The sequence below is a fragment of the Neomonachus schauinslandi genome, chromosome 2 (genome assembly GCF_002201575.2).
Source record: "Neomonachus schauinslandi chromosome 2, ASM220157v2, whole genome shotgun sequence".
Classification (NCBI taxonomy): domain Eukaryota; kingdom Metazoa; phylum Chordata; class Mammalia; order Carnivora; family Phocidae; genus Neomonachus; species Neomonachus schauinslandi.
In genome coordinates, this window is record NC_058404.1 from 135,026,507 (window position 1) to 135,034,604 (window position 8,098).

Here is an 8,098-nt window from a genome sequence, read left to right on the forward strand (position 1 = left end):
ATTTAGAAATCAATAACTCATAAAACATGCTAATAGCTTCAGATAAGCTTCTTTAGAACTGTACCATTAGTAGAAGCCCCTGGATAACATGCATTCTAGCCAACCTCTCCCACACACATCAAACATTAAATCACCAACAGTGTATATTTATTTATTCATTTGCTTACTCATGATTCATACTCCAACTTCCTTAAAATAATGTTATATGAGTGATTAGCTAGAAATACCACTAATATCTGTATTTCGGGGATCTTATGATTCATGGGTATGTGGCAGTAGCTAATAGTAGTTTGGGTCTAAATCAGTAGCTTAGCTTTATATTTGCTTCCCCTGGCCTTTGTATCAGCAATTTTTCAAGAATAGTTTCTGGATCAAGAATATTGTGATATCACATAGCTGTGTGCTGAAAGTATGGAGTGACTCCGTGTGAGTTTGTATGTACAGAAAACAAAGAATTCATTCACTCCTTTCCTATATGAACAAATGATTAACAAGAGAATTCAAGAGCAAAACATTATAGAGACAGTAGTTTTACTTTTGGAAAATCAATGGCTCTAGCAAACTGCACACTTAAAATGAATGCATTATCTTGTATGTAAGTTATGCCTCAATAACTTGAAAAAAAAATCAATATCTGTAGTGACCAGAAAGTAGATTAGTGGTTTCACAGGGGTAGGGAGGTTAGGATGTTATAAAGGGGCATGTTCTTTATCTTGACTGTGGCTGGTGATTATTCGTGTGGATATATTGCCAAAACGTACCAATATAAAAAAGAGTTTATTTAATTTTATGGAAATTATACCTCAATAAAGTTGAGTAAAAACAAATCAATGGCTACGCAAAGCAAAATTCTTTTTTTATTCGAGCTGCACTAAGTTGCTATCTTAAAGATTTATAATAAATTAATGATAAGTACTATTATCTTTATGGTGACTTTTCTTTGCCAGGAAGCTCACAGACAAAAATTATTCATGTAGATCTCATTAAATGAGTAACATCATAAAATGTCTTTCTCTGTGAAGAGAAATTATTAATTTTCAATAATGTAAGATGAGTGAATTACTCATGTATATTAAAATGTTTATAACATTCCATATATATAATGACTTACCATCTAGTTGTTAGGCCCATTCTAAAAGAAATGCAAATAGCTGATGATAAACTTGTGAATTCACAAATACAGTTCACCCTATGTTATATTTAGGTGGAGAAACTGTCACCTCAAAATGGAAGAATTTGACAGTAACCACCATCAATGAGATGCTATCTGAAGAAGAACCCCCCACCCCCAGGGTAATGCTGAAGTGCTGTAATTGCTAGGTATACACGGCACATGAGTGGCCTCTCTTGCATGGCCTCCTACCACCTTTTGAACATCTTCTATATTTTATGAGTTTCTCTACTGTGAGCTTTACCTTCGCAAGAGAAAAATACAGAACCCCCCCACCCCACCCATACACCCGATCCTTGGCAACTGGGATGCAAGCAGATAACCTTGGTTCCAGCAAGCAGGTACCCCCACATGACGTTTCAATTCACAGTGTGAGGAAACCGGCCAAGCGTTGAGCATCTATTTTCCCGGTACAAGTGGCAGCTGAGGATCTTGCTTTAAAGGGGTAGCCGCAGAAGTTGCGATAAAGTCGAGTGCCTGGCATCTAGAGCAATTTGAGAGAAGCTGGGTTCCTGGCATCAGAAGGCTGGGTTGTGCCATGTAGGCAAGTCCTGCAGCATGCTTCTAGGGTCTGGAGGTGGTTCCTGCTAATTTCACCTGATGACAAGGATTCGGTGAGCTACCCGATTTTCTCTACTAAATTCTTTGTTAGCTTAAACGAGCTGGAATGGATTCTGTTTGCCACTTTGACCAGTATGCACACCTTATACAGAGGTTTGATAAGGAAGGAGTACTCCCAGTCTTGGAAGCTTCCTAGGAAGTTAAGATCATATGGGGAAAATTCTACTCCAGTTTATTCTGAAAAGTCGATTTTCCTACAGTAGCCACAGAGTGGAAACGATCTCACAAGCTCTTCCAGGGAGATATCTGCCCTATCCCTAAGTGGGCGGTCTTAGTGTTTACTTATTAGGTTAGATTCTTTTTATTGGTAGATTATCCCAGTACTCTGGGGCACGTGCTGAACCCCAATGCTATGTGTAATGACTACAAATGGTGTCCTTCATGACTTGCCTACTTCTACTGTCTCTCTCTCTCTGAGTGATCCCATCAAGGCCCAGGGTTTTAAATATTAACTATGCACTGATTACTCCCATTTCTATCCACTGTGATCTCTCCTCTGAAGTTCAGACTCATACACAACTGCCTACCTGCTATCTTCATTTGGATGTCTAATAGGTAACTAAAATTTAACCTAGCCATTTCTTAGATAGGACACTAAAAGTGACTGAAGAAGAAAATAAATTAGGCTATATCAAAATTTAAAACCTTTGTGTTGCAGGGACGCCTGGGTGGCTCAGTTGTTGAGCATCTGCCTTCGGCTCAGGTCATGATCTCAGGGTCCTGGGATCGAGCACCACATTGGGCTGCCTGTTCAGCGGGGAGCCTGCTTCTCCCTCTCCCACTCCCCCTGCTTGTGTTCCTGCTCTCAGTATCTCTCTCTCTGTCACATAAATAGATAAAATCTTAAAAAAAAAAAAAAACCTTTGTGTTGCAAATAATACCATCATGAAAGTGAAAATCCAGTCCAAAGAAAGAGAAAAAATATTTGCAAATCATTGTCTGACAAGGGGTTTATATCTGGAATATATGAAGCAGCAGTACAACTCAACAATAAAAGGAACAATAACCCAACTTAAAAATGGGCAAAAGATTTGAACAGATGTCTCCAAAGATATACAAGTGGGTAATAAGCACATGAAAAAATGCTCAACATTATTAGTAATTAAGAAAATGCAGACTCAAGCCACAATGAGATACCACTTCATACCCACGAGGATGGCTACAATGAAAAACAAAGACAATAACAAGGGTTAACAAGGATGTAGTGGAATTAGAACCCTTATTCATTGTTGGTGGGAATGTAAAATAGTAGAGCCACTTCCAAAAATAGTCTGGCAGTTTCTCAAAATAGACATAGAGTTACTGCATAACCCAGCAATTCCACTCTTGGTTATATGCTGAAGAGAAATGAAAATATATGTCCAAATAAAAACTTAAACACATTCATAGCAGCATTATTCATAATAGCTAAAATGTAGAAACAAATGTTCATAAGCTGATGAATGAATATAGTGTGGTATATCTCTATAGTGGAATATTATTTAGCAATAAAAAGGAGTAAAGTAGTGATGGATATAAGATTAAATGAAAGAATCCACTCATAAAAGACCACATGTTGTAGCATTCCTTTACATGAAATGCCAACTCTGGAGAAATCTATAGAAACAGAAAGTAGGTTAGTGGTTGCCTAGGGCCAGGAAAATAGATACAGGTTTCTTTTTGCAGTGATAAAATGTTCTAAACTTAGATTGTGATGATGATTGCCTGGTTCTGTGAATATACTAAAAATTCCTTGAATTGAATACTTTAAGTGTATGAATTTTATGCTATGTGAAAAATAGATATTCTTGAGAGAGATGTTAAAAACGAAACAAAACCCAACAGAGCTAAAACTAAACTTTTAACTTCTTACTCCCTCAAACCCAAATGTGTTTCTCTCCCAATTCTACCCCTATTTTTGTCCAGGCCAAAAGCATAGAAGTCATCCTTAATTATTTTTTATACGTTCCCTACACCCAATCTATCCACAGATCCACTTGTCATTACCTCAAAATATATCCCAATTCTGACAACGTCACTCCTTCCCAACTCTCATCCAGGTCACCATCATTCACGTTCCAGTGAAAATGTGTTCTAACTGGTGTTTCAGCTTCTATATTTACTTCTCTCTGTTTCCTCATTATAGCTAGCCGACTTTTTTAAAACTGTGAATCAGCTTCTGCACAGCAAAAGAAACAATCAACAAAACTAAAAGGCAGCCTACAGAATGGGCGAAGATATTTGCAAATGTCATATCTGATAAAGGGTTAGTATCCAAAATCAATAAAGAACTTATCAAACTCAACACCCAAAAAATAAACAATCCAGTTAAGAAATGGGCAGAAGACATGATTAGACATGTTTCCAAAGAAGACATCCAGATGGCTGACAGACACATGAAAAGATGCTCAACATCACTCATCATCAGGGAAATCCAAATCAAAACCACAATGAGATACTACCTCACACCAGTCAGAATGGCTAAAATTAACAAGTCAGGAAATGACAGATATTGGTGAGGGTGCAGAGAAAGGGGAACCCTCTTACACTGCTGGTGGGAATGCAAACTGGTACAGCTGCCCTGGAAAACAGTATGGAGGTTCCTCCAAAAGTTAAAAATAGAGCTACCCTACGACCCAGCAATTGCGCTACTAAGTATTTACCCAAACGATACAAAAATACTTATTCAAAGGGGCACATGCACCCCAATGTTTATAGCAGCATTATCAACAATAGCCATGTTATAGAGAGCCCAAATGTCTATTGACAGATTATGGGATAGAGAAGAGATGGTATATATATATATGTATATGTACACACACACACACACACACACACACACACACACACACACAATGGAATATTATGCAGCCATCAAAAAAGGCATCTTGCCAGTTGCAACAACATGGATGGAACTAGAGGGTATTATGCTAAGTGAAATAAGTCAGAGAAAGACAAAAAATACCATATGACTTCACTCATATGTGGAATTCAAGAAACAAAACAGATGAACATATGGGAAAGGAAAAAAAGAGAGAACCAAAACTTACGAGAGACTCTTTAGTAACAGAGAACAAACTGAGGGTTGCTGGAGGAGAGGTGCTCAGGGAGATGAATTAATGGGTGATGAGTATTAAGGAGGGCACTTGTGATGAGCACTGGGTGTTATATGTAAGTGATGAATCACTAAATTCTACTCCTGAAACCAGTATTACAATATATGTTAACTAAATAGAATTTAAATAAAAACTTTGGGTGCCTGGGTGGCTTAGTAGTTTAAGTGTCCGACTCTTGGTTTTGACTCAGGTCATGATCTCCCTGTCAGGGAACTGAGCCCCACATGAGGCTCCACACGCAGACAGGAGTCTGCTTGTCCCTCTCCATCTCCCTCCGCCCCTCCCCCCCCTACTCGTGGGCACACACACACGCACATTCTCTGTCTCTTTCTCAAATAAATAAAATCTTCAAAAAATAAAAACTTGAAGCATAAAAAAATAAAATAAAAATAAATAAAAATAAAAACTGAATCAGATCCTATCATCCACTACTTAAAACTCTCCAATGAATTTCTATCATGCTTAAGTAAAATTCAACCTCCTTTCCAAAGCCCACCAGTCCCTACAAAATCTGCCTGCCTTCATCAGCAAATTCACTGCATGCCCTCTGAATTGTCTTCCTCTTCTCCTTTATGTAGGACAGATTTGTTTCTGCCTCATGACCCTTGCATTTACTATTCCTTCAGACTCTCCTGACTAATCCATGTCATCGGTCCGGTCTCAGCTCCAAAGCCACTCCATCAGAGGGGCTTTCTAAAGTAGAATTGCCTTGAAGTAACTCTACACTGTTATCCTGCTTTATTTTCTTAACAGCACTTATAATTATCTGAGACTAACTCAATAATTTCTAATACTTATTGTGGTAAAAAGCACATAAAATTTACTATCTTAACCATTTTTTTTATTTTTTAAAGATTTTATTTATTTATTTGAGACAGAGAGAATGAGAGAGAGTGAGCACATGAGAGGGGGGAGGGTCAGAGGGAGAAGCAGACTCCCTGCCAAGCAGGGAGCCCGATGCGGGACTCGATCCAGGGACTCCAGGATCATGACCTGAGCCGAAGGCAGTCGCTTAACCAACTGAGCCACCCAGGCGCCCCTATCTTAACCATTTTTAAGTGAATAGTACAATAGTATTACCTACATGTGCATTGTTGCACAACAGACCTCTAGAACATTTTCATCTTGGGAAACTGAAACTCTACTCATTGAACAACAACTTCCCTTCCCTCTCTCCCCAGCCCCTGGCAACTGCTATCCTACTTCATGTGTCTATGAATTTGACTACCCTAGGTACTTCATGTAAGTGGAATCATGCCCTATTTGTCTTACTGTGATTGACTTATTTCACTTAGCATAATGTCCTCAAGGTTCTTTCATTTTGTAGCATATTGTCAAATTCCCTTCCTTTTTAAGGCTGAGTGATATTTCTATGTGTATATATACCAAATCGTGTTCATTTCTTTGTTGATCTGGTTATTATCTATTCCCCCACTAGATTATAATCTACAAGCTTACAAGCTTCATGAGAGCAGAGACATGGTCTACTTTGTCCATTGTCATACCCCCTGCACATAGAAAAGTTAAAGGAAGTTCCACAGAGGCGGCAAGACAGGAGTTGAAACCTGGAGCATATGATTAAATACGAAAGTAGTAGTCCCCAAGAACAAAGAGCAGGAATGTTGACAAAGATGTTGGAGTGAATATGGCCTGTTTGTGGCACAAAGAGATTTGTGTGATTAAATAATAGAGATTAGTGGAAAATAATTTGATATAGGTAATTACAGCTAAACTCTCATGAGCTGGAATATCGGTTTGAGTTTCTAGATTTTATCCTAGAGACAGTACAACCATGAAAAGTTTTGCGGGGAAATGCATTAGTAAGTATCATTTACTAAGCATCTAGTACATGCTACATACTCTTGCATACATTAATTCATTTAAAACTTACAACCCTACAACAACCCTATTACCTTTATTTCCCTGAAGAATATTTTAGGTAAGCAATTAATTAGTGAGGACAATTCAGACAAGAGCTGTAAGAGTGCAAGTCTTTAACTATTTAACTTTAATTTTTAAGTATTTAATTTTTCTTTTTTTTTTTAAGATTTTATTTACTTATTTGACAGAGAGAGTGAGAGAGCACAAGCAGGGGGAACAGTAGAGGCAGAGGGAGAAGCAGGCTCCCCGCCGAGCAGGGAGCCCTATGTGGGGCTTGATCCCAGGATCCTGGGATCATGACCTGAGCCGAAAGCAGATGCTTAACCATCTGAGCCACCCAGGTGCTCCTAAGTATTTAATTTTTCAAAGGAAAATTACTAAGACAAGGTAACAGACTGAACAGAGAAAGAAACAGAAGGAAAATTATTCCAAAATTTATTACCAGGATGTCAGTTGATTGGGAGCGTGGAAAGTTGGTTGGTGGAAGAAAGGAAAAATTTGGCAGAACATCTACATAGAGAAGCTTGTAGATATACAAAAAATGAGGCCAAAAAATTGTATTCACGAAAGATCAAAGCTGGAGATGGAGAATTTGAGTATTTTCCCCTAACAGGATGGTGAGATCTTAAAACTGAATTAATGACTTAACAATATTAAAATGTTGCCTTCTTCTTGTTTGATTTTTCTAACAAAAGCAAACTCCACCACACTCATAATGATTCCACAAAATTCTGTCTAAGTGAGGTTTAACTTTAGGCTCAGCCTCCTAAGCCAACCGGCTTGAGACACCCACAGAGGAGGGAATTCATCCAGAGTGAGATCACATAATGATGGAGGAAGTAGAAGGATGGTGTGGTTTTAAATTATTGTTTTACAAAGCCACGCTCTCCCATTAGCTCTGAGATTACTTTTCAAGTTCCCAAAACCAAACAAAGCAGAAATGTTCAGGTGTCCCACAAGCCATTCTGTTACTGAAACCTTCAATGGTATTTCAAAAACTTCAGACGCTGAAGTCTAAAAAGAGTTCTCTTTTTATTGTTTTGATCATCATTACTTTTCTTCATTAAGTCTTTTTTATATCTGCTACCACTGGGACATTGTTTCATGCTTGCATTCACATCCAGTTAAATGCTAATTATTCTTCAACACCATCTTTCTGATTTTCTTCCCTAAATTATTTTAGTACTGCACTAGGGAATGTGAAATTTCAAGGAAGCTGTCAAAAGGCTTAACAGCATCAGATAAAGAACAAGCTTTGTTGAATTTGGCTCCCCATTGGGTTTTTCCAAAGTTAAACTTTGAGTTTTATGTGAATATATTTGAATACATT